The sequence below is a fragment of the Rhodnius prolixus genome, unplaced genomic scaffold, assembly GCF_049639745.1.
Source record: "Rhodnius prolixus isolate KJV_2025 unplaced genomic scaffold, Rpr scaffold_5, whole genome shotgun sequence".
Classification (NCBI taxonomy): Eukaryota; Metazoa; Arthropoda; class Insecta; order Hemiptera; family Reduviidae; genus Rhodnius; species Rhodnius prolixus.
Genome location: NW_027411624.1, coordinates 12,724,903 through 12,745,028, shown reverse-complemented (window position 1 = coordinate 12,745,028; position 20,126 = coordinate 12,724,903). Strand labels below are relative to the sequence as shown.

Below are 20,126 nucleotides of genomic sequence, written 5' to 3'. Positions count from 1 at the left end.
GAAATAGTTAGGTCAGATAGTCCCAGAGAGATATCCCACAGTCTGCATTAGATTCGAACAGTGGTCCCTACGAGCCACGAACTTGCCCCAATCAAAATGCAAATCTGTCAGAAGGGTTTTGGACCCTGATTAGATGTAGAACGGACCCGCGTCACTACCACTTGCAGCCGGGGCCTTTCCCTTTACAATTCAGATTAGAACCCTTCTAGGTTTGTATGGACAATGCCTTCAAACTCTTGTGTGCTCTTAATCCAATATTAAAGGGCTTACAGCTGGAGTAGAGGATCCAGTCTCCAGGATAAAAAACTAAAAGTTTTTGCTTTTTTTTTTTTTCATTGTTTTTTTCCGGGAATGTATTTGTCTCGTTGGCGGTGAATTTAGAATTTAATTTACGTTTTAAAGCTGGTAGAGCAAACTTTGCCAATTAACTGGCAAAATACTCTGAATCTGAATTTAGTTTGAACTTTGCACAAACTCTGCAAACAGTTTATTTGTTTTATAATTTGATTCTGATTCAAAGTTTAAATATTCTTTAAATGCTCGAGCTTTAGATAAAGATTTAGTTTTCTTTTTCGTTTTTTGGTGGCATATTTGTAGAACATAAACCTCTTATACATTCGGTGAGGTCAGTCGTGTGGAAGCCTCAAAACGAGGATGCAGAAGCTTGAAAAAGAAATCTTGGAAGAACAATAAGGGCACAGTTAGCAAGGAGTTGAATTACAACACTTTAAACACTCTCCAAATGTCAATCATTTAAATTATCATCGATTGCTAATTTTACAGTAATCTTCTGCTATAAATTGTCGTATGATAACTATGATACTCTACCGGTTTCATTTCATTATTTATAAATACTTGAGGGTGTTGCTAAATAGCCGATTAAAATAATGTTTACAATAATTTGTAATTAGTAAATTTCAAAATATTTCAGAACCGAACAGTAATTGCATCAGCTGCTTCAATTAAGTAGTTACAATATGGCATTCCTTAAAGAATTTATTTTAGTAACATTATTACTTGACTGCTGTTGAAGAGTCTTTTGCATGAAAAGATGAAACATTAATTTAGAAGGACGAGTGATATGCCTATAAATGTCACTAAAAGAGAAAGGGCTAACAATGCCTAGGAAATGGGAAGAATTGCTTCATTAAAAATTTATCGTCTTTAATTATCTGATTAAAGAATTCTTAAAGGAATATAATCCACGCGCTGGTTTTAAAAGATGGGTCCCAATCAGAAAATTTGCTTAAAATAGTAGGATTTAGTCCATCATATTATTTTGATCCTGATTGATTTTGTGGAGATTGTTAAGTGAAGGATTAGTTTCAGATGTGTGGCTTTAATTTAAGCAATGTATAAATAGAACTAACAAATCTACGAGCGAAGAAGGAATTTATAAGGTAAAGTTTTAAGCCAGTTTGCTGAGGACCCAATGACAATAATTACACCAAACTGTATTTGTACAGAAAGTGGCATTGAATACCAAATACTCTGCCACCTGAATGACTTCTTTCTGATCTATTGTGGCTCCCTTAAGTGATGAAGTTTGTTTTTTTTACACCGTAAAGTCCGCTTAGTGTGAATTAGAGAGTGCAATGATAAGTTTGCCTATGGGTACGCTATACACAAGCGGGATCTATGTTTTTGTAGTAAAAGTACTGTTGTGCGTTTTTTAAAAAAAAAACATTATGTATTTCCAAAGACGGTAAACTTATTTTAAGAATTGACTAGTTTACATCCTAGTGATAATAATAATGTTGAGTATCTGCAAAGTATTACTAGTCCTGTTGTCCGCCAGATAATAGGAGAACTTATTTAGTAATCCCATTAAGTTGTAGCATGGAAAAGATACATAAAACTCGACCACTCTATCGTCTTTGATAGAATTTTAAATTGAAGTCATTGAAGTAAGAGTGAAGTTGAATCAAGTTCAACAGTCTTGTCTTGAAATTAATTTGGAAAAGTTTGGACTAAAAATTAAAAAACCTGTTTGTCGTTTACGTGTTTTTAGACAAATGAAATAGATTATAGAAATGTATTCACTGTTTCTAAATGAATAGATTTTATAAATTCATTGTCAATATCTTCTGCATCAAAATTCAATATCTTCATACTAATTTTTTTACTTAGAAACTTGACAATAGCTCATTTGTTTTATCTTAATGCTTTCTATTTAATGTCGGAAACATCTGAATCTTCCTGTAATATATTAATGATTATCTTACTTTAAAAATAAACTTGGACAATTGTTTAATTAAATAAGAAAAATTACTGAAGTGTTTAAGTTAAAGTTGCTTTAGAATGTTGAGACTGTGCTTTAAGACGGAAGAAGTGAGACATTAATACAAATTGTCTCTACTTATCTAAAGTAGACACAGTGAGCTAAGTTTTCCAAAAATAACTTCAACAGATAAATCGACCACTTTATATCATTTTGAAGGATTTACTTGGCACTGTATTAAGATATTTCATTTTAAACTTTGTACATTTTATACTTAAAAAAGTCTAATCTATCTTAAGTAAAAGAGTATTTTAATTCTACTTTTTTTAATTCAGTTAAAAATTCTGCATGAAAAGATCATGAAAAACATTCTCTGAGAGGATTAATCAAGGAATTGGCTCCGAAGGCTTCTTATTACTGCCTTAGCCGCATGGGATTTTCATCTTAAACTTTTTATATCATTTGTTAGTACAATACTTGACCACCGACTTACAGAAAAGCAAAATATTTTCGCTATTACAGCAAAATTGCTCGGGCAATGTCAAATAAAATTTCAGCAGAGAAAACATTTTAGAAACGTGAACAACTTTTCCTTTAATTCCCCAGAGCAGTGCTCAAAACTTATTGAGAATTCCTTATTCCTTTCTAACCAGTAAGACTGTAGTTCAGCGCTTTAATGGAACCTGAGCTGAATTATTTTTTTTCTCCTCATTGGATAGTTTAAAGGATAGCATGCAATATTTATTATTATTATTTTTTACAACCTGTATAAACTACTACATGTAAAGTGGTCTATCTCGAGTAATCACAGATTATTTACTGAATTCTGATGGATCCAGCGCCACAGTCGAGGAGGAATGTTGAGAGAGGCAAGCCAATGCTAGAACTCTCTGGAGGTTGTATGGAAGCTTAGGATTGAGATAAAAGATCGAAGGGCGTCGTGGAGAACTGTCAAGATGGGTTGTTGTGGATAAGGTTTGGGCTGTGAAATTAGGGTGTATGGTTAGGCTACTATGGAAATTAAGGAAGCCAAGAATGTATTAGGTCATTGACAAAAGGTATATTGAGGTCTGTATAGAGGGTTAAATTGGATACATAATAAGGAGCGATGACGATATGCCGAAGGACTTTAGAAGGATTGAATTCTTTGGATTTTGTATGGTTTCGTAAAGCCCACAGCTCGGCTCCGTAGATCCAGATGGGTCTTAGTAGTGTCTTGTTATAGAGTCAGTTTATTCTGTACATTCTTGGCTGATCTCCGCCCTAGCAGTCTTCGTAGTTGTCCGTATCGTCCATTGAGTTCCTGCCTTTTCAGTCTAGTGTGCGGGTTCCAGGTTAGTCGACTGTCTAAATACAGTCCTAGGTAGCGTACTTGTGTGGAGGTCGGTATTTCTCTGTTGTGTATGAGTAGTGGGGGGCATGTTTGTCTACGGAAGGTGAATGTAATCTGTTGGCATTTGTCTTCGCTTAGTCCTAATTCTCCATTTTTTGCACCAAGAGGAAATGAGGTCAAGGTATTCTTGGACTTATCTGTGGAGGCTTCAGACGGATTGGAATTTGAGGATAATATTGCGGTATCATCTGCAGAGGTAGTAATTAAGGTATGTGGGTGCGTGGGGATATCAGCAGTGTGCACTAGATATAGGACTGGGCCAAGGATGCTTCCTTACGGGACGCCGGCTTGGTTGCACTTAGCATCAGAGAATTCAATTCCTTGCAATATCCATCCCGGTATGCATGTATGTCCTCAAGACACATCTTCTACCCAGCCGCAAACTGTTGCACAGGTTTGAACCTGCACGAGTGCCTTAAAAGATATAAAAGTACTGAATAGAAACTTGGATATGCGTTCTGTATAAATTTCAGCATGATCTAGACAAATAATTAACAATAAAAAATTATTAGAATACGACATTTTCACTTCTTCTTTTTTTAACTTAGCAAAAAATACCAATTCGTTACCAACAGAAAATGCCGAAGTCATAAAGCAGCTGTTGTGCAATATGGGAAATGGAATGAGGACTAGATTTAACGGCCAATCGAAGTGTGAATAATGAAAAGTAAAGGGTGGAGGGAAAGTGAAATGTGAAAAAACCCCCCTTGGGAAAATATTCCGATGCATGCTGCATATGTCATTGCATACATGCATAAATTGAGAGGGTGGGCATTCTTTTATTTTGTTTAGGAGGAATGCCCTTTGTTGGAATATATTTGTTTGTTTTTCAGCCTGATTGGAAGGGCCTAACTGATAGTTGCATTAATTAAGTATTGTCCTATTTAGAACTTCAAATTCACTATCAAATAATAAGAATCGTCATATTTTCAAATTATTTGTAAAAACTGTTTAGAAGATTTCGAATTTTGTTTTTAGATTTTCTTCTTAACCGCACTTAATCTAATTACTAATCTACTTTGCCAAAATAAAACTTTGCACCCAAGGGAAAAAGAAGTAAAAGTATAAGCATAGTAATTTTGCAGGTGGGCTATTTTTCCAGGCGGGCTTTACGTCCAACTACCAATTAGGGGTCGTGGACGGAGGCGGCTAGCAAACATACTTTACTGTAAATTTCTTTTATTAACCATCAAATAAAATCCAAGGCCTAAAACCGGGAATCGAACCCACTATACCAACAATACATTTAAGCTTTACAGGTCTCGCCTCTAACCGCTCGGCTATCAAAGGTTTTTGATTGATTAATGAAAATTGAAATACGAGTAAGTGAAATTATAAAAGTTGTGAATAATAAAAATATAAATAAGCAAAATACAAAAATGGTGAACACCACAATTACAACCAACTAGAATTGAAAGCAAATTTACCTTGATAATTCCGGGATTTACCTGCAAGAGCCAAATTATCAGTTTCCGTTTTGTTTTATTTGCCGATTATGCCGAAAGCATATACCTTATCACTGAAGCTAATGTGGGAGCTCACATTACGGTAAAAGCTAACTTAGTTAGTCTCGAAGACTCTCTGAGAAATAGATTAGTGTATTGAGTTTCGTCTATTTTTTTCCCCCCTGACTAATAGTCTGAGGACTATTTTATGTTTACAACAGAATAACTAAAGGGAAAAGGTTGTTATAACCCTGAAGGAAACTTCATGATCTCTGCCTACTATTTAGGCAAAATTCATGGCCTTTTTTTAGTTGCACGGATAGAAATCCTAGTTTTATTTTATGATCTTTTGGCAAACATTTTTGACGAGCACTTAGACGTTGCCTATCATTGCGATTTAGTCGTGGTATTCAGTAAAAAAGCCATTTTGTATTGCTCTAGTACGGGTGATATGGCCAAAATGCATCAAATTTGTTTGAATATTTAGGAAAATCTGGGAGATTCTAACTGAGTTCCGTTAACAAAAAAAATGCAGTGAATACAACAGAGAGTTCCGTTGTAGAAAAGTTAGATTTATTCTGTTAATTTTTAGTCAAAATTCCCAAGATCTTGTTCGTAAAAATTCTGATAAGAAGATAATAATCCGTGAATTAAAATCATAAAGTGCAGCAAGAACTTTTCTCATATTTGTAATATCTTAATTCAAGTCGACAGTTGTTCTTATCTTTTGTCCCCTTCCAATGGAGGATGATAAAAAAGCAAAGATAAGTCTAATTAGATCTAAGTAGTCATCTAGCTGAAGCCAGAATTTGAACATAGTGCTCCCAAGGGCACACAAGGGAAGAGCAAATATTGGCTTAAGTCATTATTCACACTTGACTCCTTAGCGTGATTACGTAGTCAGATCATGCTGACTCTTCTATCTTGTTAACAATAGTTGTTTATTAACTGTAGATGATCCTCCAAGGATGAGCCAATCACATAGGCTAGAGCGAGAGAACGCTGCCAGTCTATCTACTCTGTCCAATAGCCTTCGTCCTTGCTTCGCTTGCCACTACCAAACTTTCCCTTTACACACTTTGTCCGTCCACAATGTTCACTCGTATCCCATCAAAGAACGGAATTACACAAGGGTGGAACGATGTCAGGTCCTTCCTTGCCTCTTCTACCCCCCATAAATCCATCCTCCCTTGATCTCTTGCCTTCTCACTCCTCCTTCGACTCTTGTACACTGCTACACCCCTTACCGTTGGGTAATTCCAACGCTGGTACGCTGCATGACTGAGAGTTGATGTAGAGCTCACGCTAGTGTGGTGGTGGTAGTAGAGGAAGGCGCAAGTCAGACGGAAAATAAAGGTGCGGTTCGTTCCCCTCTCTCTTACTGGAACGGAATTTGGTATTCCCGTCTTGCTAGCCCTTCTTCTCTTTTTGCAACCTCATACACTGAAAGTGGTTGATATAGGGAACTGTACTGTGTGGGTTGGTGGATGATAAAATGCGCGGGAAATATTAATGGACTCTCGGCTCTCTTGAAAGAGAAAGAGAGAAAAGTGAGAAAGAGGGTGTGATGACGTGTCAGGGATTAGGGAGCTTGGACGAAGATAAAAGATAAGCACTTTTGTACAAATGAAATCCTGCACGGCAAGTTCCTTCCAACCCTATTTTTCATAGATACGTACATATGTACATATCGCCATTTCTTTGAGAAAAATACTTGTTAACATTTAACAAATTTACTAAGTTTTTATTGAACAAAAAATCCTTTGATAACCTTAAATGCGCAGATAATGTAAACTAAACAAATGTAAACAGACACCGCCATAAAAAGAAGAAGTTAGACTTCCAGTCCCTCACATTAGTCGAACATATTATGCGATCTGGATGCAAAAAATATCAAGAGGTGGATTGAAAAATGCAAAATGGCGATATCAAAGCTGAACACTATACTATGGACAATGGCGTATTCTGAAATTTGACCCGACAAAGGCAATTTACGATGCATACATACAACCTTTTGCTCTGATAACTTCAATAATTTTTTTTTTATAGGTTTAATATTTTAATCGATGGGCAATAACAAACCTTTCTGGTTTTAAAAATCTTGTGGAGAGTCCTTCCTGAAGAGCTGAAGAGAATTATATCGACCCTAGATGTATAACCTAGAATTGGCCTTAATATTAACTATAAAATACAGAAATAGCAGCATTCCTGTGAAATTAGGTGACAGTTTTCTACTTTTTCCAATGGTTTTTACTTCTTGTTCTTCAAAATAGATCGACCCAACATGTACAATCTAACATTGGCCTCAATATTAACTATTAAATACAGAAATAGCAGCATTCCTGTGAAATTAGGTGGCAGTTTTCTACTTTTTCCAATGGTTTTTACTTCTTGTTCTTCAAAATAGATCGACCCAACATGTACAATCTAACATTGGCCTCAATATTAACTATTAAATACAGAAATAGCAGCATTCCTGTGAAATTAGGTGGCAGTTTTCTACTTTTTCCAATGGTTTTGACTTCTTGTTCTTCAAAATAGATCGACCCTAGATGTACAATCTAACATTGGCCTCAATATTAACTATTAAATACAGAAACAGCAGCATTCCTGTGAAATTAGGTGGCAGTTTTCTACTTTTTCCAATGGTTTTGACTTCTTGTTCTTCAAAATAGATCGACCCTAGATGTACAATCGAGCATTGACCTTAATATTAACTATTAAATACAGAAATAGCAGCATTCCTGTGAAATTAGGTGACAGTTTCTACTTTTTCCAATGGTTTTTACTTCTTGTTCTTCAAAATAGATCGACCCAACATGTACAATCTAGCATTGGCCTTAATATTAAGTATCAAGTACAGAAATAGCAGCATTTCTGTGAAATTAGGTGACAGTTTCTACTTTTTCCAATGGTTTTGACTTCTTGTTCTTCAAAGAAGATCGACCCTACATCTACAATCGAGCATTGGCTCGATCTGTTAACTATCAAATGCACAAACAGCAGCATTCCTATGAAATTAGGTGACAGTTTCTACTTTTTCCAATGGTTTTGACTTCTTGTTCTTCAAAGAAGATCGACCCTACATCTACAATCGAGCATTGGCTCGATCTGTTAACTATCAAATGCACAAACAGCAGCATTCCTATGAAATTAGGTGACAGTTTCTACTTTTTCCAATGGTTTTGACTTCTTGTTCTTCAAAATAGATCGACCCTAGATGTACAATCGAGTATTGACCTTAATATTAACTATTAAATACAGAAATAGCAGCATTCCTATGAAATTAGGTGACAGTTTCTACTTTTTCCAATGGTTTTGACTTCTTGTTCTTCAAAATAGATCGACCCAACATGTACAATCTAGCATTGGCCTTAATATTAAGTATCAAGTACAGAAATAGCAGCATTTCTGTGAAATTAGGTGACAGTTTCTACTTTTTCCAATGGTTTTGACTTCTTGTTCTTCAAAGAAGATCGACCCTACATCTACAATCGAGCATTGGCTCGATCTATTAACTATCAAATGCACAAACAGCAGCATTCCTATGAAATTAGGTGACAGTTTCTACTTTTTCCAATGGTTTTGACTTCTTGTTCTTCAAAATAGATCGACCCAACATCAATCAACCCAAAATATCAACGGCCGAACTCTACGGTTGGAAGTTATTTAAGATTCCATTTGCTCTTTACAACATTCAATCAAGTAACCTAGCATCAATTGACGAACAGAGCAGCAATATGGTTCATCTCAGTCTTATACTAAATTCCATTCCAGAGTTTTCTATCCATTTATCTTTAAAAAAAGAAAAGAAAGACGAAGAAGTAAAGTAGCGTTATACAGCACTCACAATTAATTATTTTGATGAACTTCTTTAACTTGAAGAAACGCTGAAACAATGAATTAAAAATGGGCAGAGTAAATATTATTTTTATAGAGGCAGGGATACTGACTGCTAAATATTTATTAGAAATCGCTGTGAAGACAAGCCTTCTTCAATTTAGAACTTTAATCTCTTTTTATTGTAACCGCATAGCGTTGTGTTTTATTGATGTTCCGAGATTCTTGTTTTGTCGGCTCAGAAGTTATTATACTCAATTCTGTTTAGTGTGCGCTTTAATTTAATGTAAATCACACTTTCTTCCTTATCTTACATTAAAGCCACAAAGTTTATTTACTATTCCACCCCTAGTCACTTTTAAATCTCTAGGGGAAATTCTACATCACAAAAACCGTCAACCGCAATATAAGGGAAAAAAACTACCAAGTGCTGTATAGGGACACACTTAAAGTGAAGATGGTTGCATAGCCGCACCCTATTGCTTGCATTCACATTTACATGCAATTGTTCGCCTTCTGTTCTCTACAATTTTTCAACATATTTCTTATTTTGTTTAATATTTAAGCAGATATTATTAAAGAATTTCCTCAAGAAATCTTTTAACTTGCTTCATTTGGTGGTTTGGTTTTCGTACCTTGCCGGTAGCAGGATGTGTTTAGAGACATTGCTAACTCATTTAAAAGATATAAGATGCCCATTGTTGAGATCCAAATCTCTTCAGCAAGGAGGAAAAGATATTAACATAAGATGTAACATAGCAATTCTTTGCACCGAATGGCAATGTTTATCAAGTTGACAGCGAGCGCGGACAAACAATAAAGCAATTCTCTGGGGAAAGGTAACAAAATGGGATAAGTAGAAGTAGCACGAAAAGAATTAATGAGAACAGAAGTTAACCTAGATGGATGTATAAGTAATACTTAAATATCTACAATCTGTGTACACAATAATTTATTATACAACAATAAAATATAAACTTTTATTATCCTAATTGTTTAATTGAAGCTTGAAATTAAAGTTTATTGCCAGAACTGCTGCTACACATTCATGTTACATGGGAATATAACTTTAGGGTAAGTATCGATACAATTTTCCCATGGTAGTAAATTCCTTAGGATCGCTGGCTCGTCACTAGTCAGATTAATCGATTACACACATTGTTCAATCTAATCACTGTCGGCTCCTTTGTCCTGCCAAAGTCTTTGTTCCTAGGGTTTCCGCTATAGTTGTTAGCTCCTTCATTCATTCCCATTTCGCAGTCTTCCTATTATATTGTTATAAAGACAATTCATAATATTCAATTGACAAATTTATTTGTATTAAATGTAAGATTTGATCTTAGATTCAATTATTAATTTCTCTTATAAGTAGTGAAAGGAAATATTTTAAATATAGTATTTCAATTTGTCCAGAGTATTCACTTGTTAGGGGTGAGATTTTTTGTGTATCCAGCCCTACCGTAATTTTTCTTTTGTCCTAAATAATGTGTAACTAATTTTGGTACAAATTTTGCAAAGATGTGTACAGCATATTAAAATTAATTAAGAAATTTCCATTAGCTTTTTAATAATTTGAATAAAAGGTTCTAAACTCACTGATTCATTTACTTCATTTTTAATTTAAACACAGAACAGATTTACATAAAGTAATTGTGAAAAAAAAAAATGTGCCGCAGTTAACGTTGAAGTAAAAAAAGAAAATCTGAGGTGTACACACCCTGTAATGTTCAATTTAAAATTAACTAAATTCTTAATAAAATTGTACAGTTAGTGACATCATTCGCCTTCCACAAAATATAAACAAATCTCCATATTACTAAACAAAGAAGAATATTATATTCCAATAAACAAAGAACATTACGAATATAAGAACACACACCTGATATATAAAATTTCTCAAATTACTTTCATAACAGATTTTATTTGTTCTCAAGTTGTATTGTGAAAGGAGATATGGTCTCGAAATGACGTATGGTATTTTTGACTTTGTCACTTGATATACAACAAACCAAAATAAAATAAGGCGCATTCCATTTATTTAATTTCTTTTATTATTCATATTACAAGCACCTCTGTAGTCAAGTGAGCATTCCAAGCAGGTAAAATACATTTTAGGATGCTTTATATGTGCATATGTACAAGAACGCGTTGGGCGAAAATAAAAATATAGATTAGTGAAATTCCAAACAGATTCCACTAAAAGGGCAGATAATTTGGGTGCAATAGTCGTGAGGTTTTAATGGCGACAGATCTAAGAATAATAAATGTATTCATCATGAAAATGAAGGTGGAGAAATGGCCTGAAATTGAGTTCAACTTCTCCAGCTTTTTTATAGATCTGGAGCAAGCCTGTGGCAATTTAAATAGAGTAAAACCGCGGAGCTGGATACTCCAGAAATGTTTTGAAATTCCAATTTTTAATAAATGAACTAGAATAGAAGTTTAATAAGAGAAAGTCTTATATTAATCATACCAGAGTTTTGTTTTTTAATATTACAGCAGAGCTTTAAACGCTTTGCGAGCTTGGTAACATTTATTGCACTTGTAGCTTATGAAGAAGCTGATGTTCAGCTAGCTGGTCACAAACCCAAAATTGTGAAATTGTAAACTTGGGTAGTCACTGATCAATATGACCAGTTAGGCGAATTAATTAATTCCTTATCTTCATATTGGATAACCGATACGTTATCAAATTCTTTTCATTCATTATTTAATTGCAAAATTCTTTTCTAACTTAAACTCAAGAACTTCTAACCATAAACTAATAGAAGCAAATGTAGTTATTATAAATATTATATTTTTATTTATACATAAACATTTTTATTTATCTATTTGATAATAAAAAGTTTAATGATCAGTGAATGACGTAGTAAATTCTAGTGGTAAATAGAAAGTGTACAGTAATGGGCCTTCCTATTTGTCAGCAAGCTCAATGCAATCATTGACCTGGAACGATCATCTGATCTTTCTCTGCTCTCATGAAATTCATGAGCAGCCTACAAGCGGTATCCATTTGTTCCGTCTACGAGGAATCACTAGACGGAGAAACCAAGTGGAAAGAAAAGGACTGATCAAATCATGTAATATTTTTTTTTCAAATGTTTTTACCGATTTTTTTCAAATTGTAATGCTCTAATATTTCTTACCCAACTGATAAATTTGTTAGTAGAATAATTTAAAATGTTCTAGTTTCTTCAAAATGATTAGCTACATTACTTGCAATTAAAATAAGACGAAATTATATCGCACATTCTGTGATTCTTTCGGCTATTATCCAGTCATACCCATCATCCAGTACTGCTTACTACTCTACAGACCAAAATATTACAGAATTATAGCAGTAGCTATTTAATTACACAGCACCATTGGTTATATCCAGATTTTTGGTGCCCCATATTTCCTTTGACGAGTCTTTTAAATTTAAGAAACTCTGTAAAACAGTAAGTCTGCCGGAGAAAGGCATCTTCTCCATTTTTTCTATGATGATTTTTTAGAGCAGTACACATGTTAGAATAAATTTAACTTTAATACTTTTATTACATACCTACAGGTGTAACTCTAAAATTTAAAAACATACAGGATACAAACTTCATGCTCTAAGACGGTTAAGGTTATGCTAAGCAGTGATTCACTCTATCTAGCTTTCATTACATTGATCTAAACCCCGTTGCTTCTTTGAGACGAAGCAAAGTCCCTCCACTTTAAGATATTGCAATAGTTTTGGTGTGGAATTGCTGGAAAGCGGTCAAGTTAAGAGGGACCATGTAGTAAATATAATATTTTATGGCAGCATGAAAAGTTATGATGAAGGGAAAAAGATTTTTTTTTTAATTTGAAAACCTTACAAGGAAAAGTTTTAGAAGGGTTTGAGATTCAAAATAGTAACTTTCCACTGCATTAAAATATTAAGGACAATCAAACATTTGGTATTACTTTTCTCATTCAAGAAAACCTGAAATATAAAAATGTCGAAGTCACTTAAAAGTTTTTTTTCTTTTTAATTTTAGTGGAAATTTACAAAGCAGAGCCACCAAGATCTGCAGCAAGTAAATCAGCTGGCATCAGAGACGTGACCTGGAGTCCATGACTCCAATTGTGACTCTCGAAAAGTAACGTTCAATTATTGACCTCCGTCACCGAGGAAATCGTACCGAATAGGATTGAAAGTAATCAAGCGAGATGATATTAAGTTCCTAATGAATGGTAAGTTGAAAACTTAATAGGGGTATGTTAGTTATTCGAACGAGAATTGTGAAGGTGAATTTTGGAATGCTTAGCTGATACCCATATTTCGAGTTCGCAAGTACATATAGTACATGAAAGTTTAATATTGATTTTGTATTTAACTTTCCTACAGAAGTAATAAAATTCATATCTGTACATGCTCTTAAAAAAAATAATAAATACTTTGAGGCTTTCTTATTAGTCACAAAGTATTTTTTCTAGTTTTTTTTTTTTTAATTTGTAAACTTCAAGGCAGTGTTTACGGCAGATTATTAGCTGCTTCCCTGAGGCAGCAGTTCCCAAAGACAAAACAAATTTCAAATAATTAATAAGCAAATAAATACTGTCTTGAAATGAAATTCAATCACCAAGTTATATGAAAATTAGAAAAATTACAAGAAATAATCACTATAATTAAGTGTGGAAGAAAAAATTAAATAACCTCCAAGAGAGTGGAACGTTAGGCCAAATGTTTTCAGGTGAAATATCAGCAGAGTTAGGTTATGGCCAAAAACCCTTTGCCACTCTTAGTAATGGATAGTCCGTTAAGTAAGGAAGCAGGTTTCTAAATTGATTAGGTTAGTTGGTTTGGTTGGGGTTGACGGTGTAGGATGGTATGTTGGTAGTTGGAAATGAGGCATCTGTCACTGTTTCACCTCCAGTCCCTCAAGTTCAAGCCGGTTCTATCTTCTGCTGAAGAGGAGAGAGAGAGAGCATAGCACATCCTCTCTACCTTAGTTAGTACTCGAGACCTACCATCATACCAACCAGCACTACAAGTAGTGTAATGAACAGAGAGCCAGTGAGCTAGTACTACCATCTTGGTAAGGGTTATACAACTACTTCCAGAAGAAGACATGGACAAATTGACTACAGACTCACTAACTCTTCAATCCACTTCTCTTGCAGAACCACTGGTGGAGTAGTAGTACTTCTTCTCCAGTAATTATCTACATTACTGTTTCCTTTTATTCATCATCAATTACCATCCACCATCTGGTTGATATTTGTAAAGCCACATGTACACTATTTGTAAATGTTATAGAACTTGTAATCATAATATTCCACAAATAATTATTAGATTAACAATAAGTGGCTTCTGCGTAATTAAAATGACAACTTTTGCTTTGTTCCTCCTAACCCTATAATTGCTTGTTACAACCTTAATAGATGAAGTAAATAAACAAACGGTAAAAAAACTGGTTTGAATCATTATTCTTTAAAGCAATTCCCAAATGCTAAAATACAAACGTTTCCATTTAAAAAAAATTTAGTACCAATAATATTCTGAAGACTCCAAACGTTACAGAAGGTTTGGAATCATTAAAAATATGATTGTGATTCATCAAGGAAAGTAACTGAACGAGTAAGAATTTTTTAATTATTTACAATTTGCACTTGACTTAAAATTATTATTTCCAGTCTTCTGTTGTTTGAATCTTTGTTCCAGTAAAACTACTCCTGAATTCAGAAATTAATTAATCAACGAGAAGAAACCCTTTCTTTTTATTTTGTTCGGTTAACCATTTAAGGATAATGATCCAGTTAAACAGTGAGGATGCACAGTGCTTTGAAAATCAGAGTTAATGAAATATAACTAACTTAACGAAATATAATAGCAGCATGCTTTGGTAGCTTTTTAAATAATAAAATACTATTGGAATTGTGTTATTTAAATAATCGTATAACTGATCTCTTTTTGTTTTAGCAGAGCCTGAAGCGATGAAATCAAATTAGCGCATCATTTCTATTGATAGTTGACTATTAGGATATATAATACAGGAGAAATAGGAGTTTTGAATTTATAGGAGAATCTGAAATAGGAGACTTGCAGCAAAAAAAAAAGAATATTTCTAATATTTTGAGAAATAAAAAACGAGGGAATTGAGGAACTTGACATTAAACTTAATGAAACAAACATTTCCTTCAAAAATAAAGAAATGGAAGACTTATAGGAAGTTTGTAAGTTGGTGTGTTGAATGTTAAGACGAAGTGTCCCCTTAACATCGTTGAATATATTCAAAAGAATTTATGATGCAAAAGTGCACAAATTAGGTGGAGCCCAAATGACAAATGCATACAAAAGGTAGGTCTTCAGAGCGTTACTAAAGTCACAAGTAGTGTGAAAATTAACCCTAATATCTAAGCTTTAAGCTTGAGTACCTAAAAAAAAAAAAAACTTTAAGCTTAAACAAAACTTATCTGGTATGCAGCTATTAATGATTATTGCACAATATCTTCCTCTATGTTTCTTTCAGAATCATTTTGTCCAAGCATATTTTAAAGAATTCATTCAAAGCTATCTATGAAGCTTAAAGTTTTAAAAGAAAGCATAACAGAAAAAATATCATGTTATGAAATAAGTATTTATTAAATGTTTTAATTTATAATTCAAAAATAACGTATTATAAAAATTTTAAATTTTATTCTGAACTTAAATTACTTTCAAAAACCTACTTAACCATTTAAATTTAAATGTTTCTGTTAAATTTGTTTGTTTACAAAAAAAATATATCATTTTACAATCAATTTTAAATTTATGTACATATTTTGTTTTCTATTTCTTGGAGAAGAGAAAAGATATCATTAAATAGATAAAATGTTGTGAAGTTTGATCTGCCAAAGGAAGAACGGTTGATATCTTATTCATCGCTTTTTTTTTTTTTTTTTTTTTTTTGACTTATTGAAAATATTTTGTATTCTACACCACACTAAAATACTGATATCCAGTAATGCAGGAAAACAAAATATTTCTAAATAATGTATGATCCTTTGAGGAGGATACAAAGTGAAGGAAGGAGGTTGAAGGAAAAACGGAAGATGGAAAGGGACAATGTCGCTGCTTTGAGCAAAGACCACAATAAAGGATAGAGAGAAGTGTAAATCCTTCTTTGGAGATTATGTAAATAAGAGAGCGCGCTGTGTGGTTGCGATGATAAGGAATTTTCTTTTGGGTTGAAAAGTAGAAAGGGAGGAGTTGTTCCCCTTTCCAAACTGTCTTTCCACTATTTTCTCTCAAAATTATATTATTTCTATTCTCATCTTGTTTATTCACTTGGTTTTATTTACTTTCATTGATAAAACAAGAATAAAAGGGGCGATGAATTATCCACACATCTTTTTTGTAATAAACAAAACCAAAAAACTCATCATCGTTTTGCTAGAATACAACTTAATTATGTTTTACTGTTTTTTTTTTTTCAGGGTAGGAACACCGAAGCCTGAAACAAATTCAGCCAAAGTATAAAAACGAGTCTAAAATGTCCGATGATTTTATTATTACACCTAATTGGGCATGGAGGAAGGCCTAATAAAAATTACTTATTAAATATTTTTAGAATTGGTGATCACATAACATATGTCATCGATATTGTTCTTGACAATATCTAAGATACCAAAATTTAAAATAATATGTGTTGCAGTTTTGGTAAGTAATTAGGCAAAAAAATAAAACAAGTTGCAAATTGCATTATGCCTGTTGCTAAAAATAAGATCTGTTAGTTTAATTTTATTGCTAACCTTTATGTTAAAAAATTCATTTCAGATTAAATCCTTTCTTGTAATAATCAAAAAGATAAATTTAATATTTTAACAGCTTTAGATGTAAACATAAAATTGGTACAGTAAGTAGAGGCACTGAGTGAAAAGTAAACTACAAATTTGACCTTCTGGAATGTTTCGAGTAATGGTGTTTTCCCAAAGTCGCCACAGTACCTTTTTTTTTGGATCAATACTTATTAAAACGAAATTATCTGGTAGTTTTAACGAATTTGAAAATCTACCACCAACTCAGTATTTCTTTTGAGTATAGCAAGAGAAAGTAAAAACAGGGATTCAGGGTGCTAGAAGTAAAACTCCAACAGAGAGTATGCTCTGATAAAAATGTATTACTGGCGTTTAAATAACCTAGTTTAAAGACTGAACTGTGCGTTCCATTGATTTAAAAGTGCACTATGAGCATAAATAACAAAATGAGAGTAGTTAACGGTAAACATGATGAATGCAAGAATCAAATCCAAAGAAAACAAACTCCATTCCAGAAAATCCATTGGATAAATTGAAAATTACTAGAACTACAAAAATGCTACCAAAATATTATGAATAATACAAATTAATGGGTACTTAGATGATGTTGCTGTTGATGTCTGTTTACTGGATACTGTATGTGTATGTTGACAACAGGAGAACATTGTCGGAAGTTTATATAATTATTCCTTTTAACGATCATTTTTGATGATAGAGTTGGCTGCAGGTGGTACCTACTTTGTTTTCTTTAATGGCCACGTGTTTTATATTAAGTACGTCTACTTTCTAAGTTTTTTGTTCTCTTTTTCTCCATCTAAAAGAAAGTACTTAGTTCTTGAAGTATTTTTTAAGGTCCTTTCTGGCGGAGAAATTTATTGAACATCGAAAGAATGAACATATATCTTTCACGCTGATTAGATTATTGAAAAAAAAAAATGGAAGAAAAAGTATTCCGAATAATTATTGTTTACAAAAATCTTTAAAATAAATCATACTTAAGAAATAATTTATTCAATACCCTCATTTTTTTTGTTATTACAAAAAAAAAAAATAACAATTCCTATAAGTATATCACCATCTAACCAGGGTCCATTGATTATAGGCAGCATCTCTTCTTCGGAAAAACTTAATGCTCCTGTCTTATCAGGAGAATATGAGGTAACGAATGGCCAAATCGTTTGAGGGAGATGGTATTGAGGGTAACATAGGCAGACATCGAACCCACTGGAAGGATGTACGACGAAGAGAGGATGGCTGAAAGAGGCTTACGATACGGTAACTTGAGAGACAGAAAGAAATAATAAAAAGTTGTTCTTGGATCTGACGGCAACCCTTTGAATCAGTGATGCGAAAGTAAAGTAACACAATATTTTTATGAAAACAAAATATACTTTTTATAAAAATAATTTATTACGAAATTCTGGCACATTTTTTTTAAAAAGAATGCTTTTAATATTTACGAGTAAAATATAATATTAATATCTGTCGATATTAATAAAGTTTAGGTAAGTTTAATAGCGTAATTGAATTAAGGCTCCTTTATAAAATATTAATGCTGTCAAATAAGAGTAATATGTTTTTTGTGTATAGGGTAGAAGATTACTGTGCACGGAGAGAGGCTGAACTTTGGACCGATGAAAAATGGGTTATTTGAAACTTGTTCGACACCCTCTACACTCATTATGTCCATCATTTTACACGGCTCCTGGATATTGTCCTTAAATATCAAAAATATTTATTTCAGTAGTTGCGGAAAAATTATTCAAGAAGAAGAGATATAGTAATAAACTATAATTTCATTATCTATAAATAAGTTTGTCAATATTTATTTAGATCAAATTAATTTACATGAATCACATTAACATAAATTTTAATGTTTTCGTTAAAACTGAAACTTTTTCTAGATAAAGTGCAAAAACGGTTATCTTAAAATTATGTTCGAATCGCATTATTAGAAGTTCATAGCAATACATTCTTTAAAGATGCCTTGGATTAAAAGAAGACAAGCAGAAAAATAGTCTAAATAGCCTTCATTGCTTTGTCCTTGATGTCCCCCTTTGTTTACTTCTACTTGGTTCCCTTTGGACATACCCATAACTTTTTGAGCCTCACTGGCAAAATAAATAGATATAAATAGGAAAATAGGTACTTCATCTATTAAATTATTTGGCAACGGCTTGGGAAAGACAGATGAAAATTCTTATTTTTGGGATCTTATTATACAAGTTGCGGGGAACACTGAGAATCCTTCTTCTTCTTTCAATTTAGATTAGATTTTTCTTGAGTTGTCTAAAAAAACTATCGCGACCGAAGGGGCTAGATGTACGCTATTTGAAGCGAGAACGGTATTCGCAGTAAGGAACCATCGCGTTAATATGTGTCAATACTTCCACAAGGAGCATAGGTAGGTTGAGAGCTTATAGTAAATGGGCGAATCCTGAATTTTGAACCTAAGCTTAGGAAGTCCAAATTGTTCGGTAGTTTTTAGTACAAAACCTTTTATTGGATTAACGCAATTTTTTTGACTCATTCTCTTTAAGATGTCAAAGAATTAAATGGAGCAGACATTTTCTAAATACACTTATCTAATATGAACAAGTATTGGGATCTTTTCAAATATTCGAGATTAGGATTTCATTAGAAATCCACTCTTATTTGGCTGCAATCACAAACTTCGTAGGTTTTGAAAATCGTTCAAATTTCAAACCTCTGAATCTCCCTTCGTATTGTTCCGATTTTAATGATTTATTTACTGAATTGTAGAGAAAAGTCTTCTCTATAACTGGTATAAATAACAATGTTTTAGTGATAATAGTTATGGAGATATAGAAGGTTAAATTTTGTAGGTTTTGTACATACTTAACTTATTAAATTGTAAGTTTTTGTTAAAGAAGTAATTGTTAAATATGTGAATTTTGTTATGGAATTATGTTGAAAAAACTTTAAATTACAGAGTAATATTTTAATTAATTTGAAAAGTTAAATTTACAATAGAAAGGTTAACTCCCTCTTTAATAAATAAATCAGTGAACTATTTCCTTCTTTTCCTACTGCATTTTCATGCAAAATTAAATAAGTTAAACTTCAAGGAGAAAACAGTGAATACTTTACATTATTTTGTTAAGTAAAAAAGTTATATTTACTTTATTTTTCTTTTTATAAAAAAAGGTAAAGTTAACATATTAAGAGTGGTTCAAGGCATGTTCAAATATTAACTTTGGCAAACTTTGCTCTCTCGTTTATATATATAAGGTTAAAGACAAAAAAGAAAAAGAGAAAAGAAATCTGAAGGAAAAAGCTAGAACGAAAATTGCATTAAGCAATGGAATGGAGTTGGTAAGTCTGATATGAAGAGTGCCGCGATGTGAGGGTAAAGTCGTCACAGTGGCTCTCAGAATATTGTAGTTCTTTATTGCCAGCGCATGGTAGCAAGAGTTTCGTGAAAGTTGTGCATGAAGTGAAGAGGCTTTAAAGGGTG

The 20,126-nt window shown here is 32.9% G+C and overlaps 1 protein-coding gene across 3 annotated transcripts in view; it reads left to right on the top strand.

Annotated features, from left to right (window-relative positions):
- Nucleotides 1-19,637, top strand: part of LOC141457783 (uncharacterized) — a 93,994-nt gene extending 74,357 nt beyond the window's left edge. For 2 of the 3 annotated variants that reach the window (XR_012460546.1, XR_012460543.1), the window contains exons 8-12: nt 12,907-14,754; nt 14,835-15,209; nt 16,328-16,550; nt 17,751-18,001; nt 18,239-19,637. The gene's annotated coding sequence lies outside the window, so the exon portion shown is untranslated. The remainder of the gene's footprint in view (nt 1-12,906; nt 14,755-14,834; nt 15,210-16,327; nt 16,551-17,750; nt 18,002-18,238) is intronic. The other variant, XR_012460544.1, reaches the window with a different exon arrangement.
- Nucleotides 19,638-20,126: the final 489 nt, after the last annotated feature.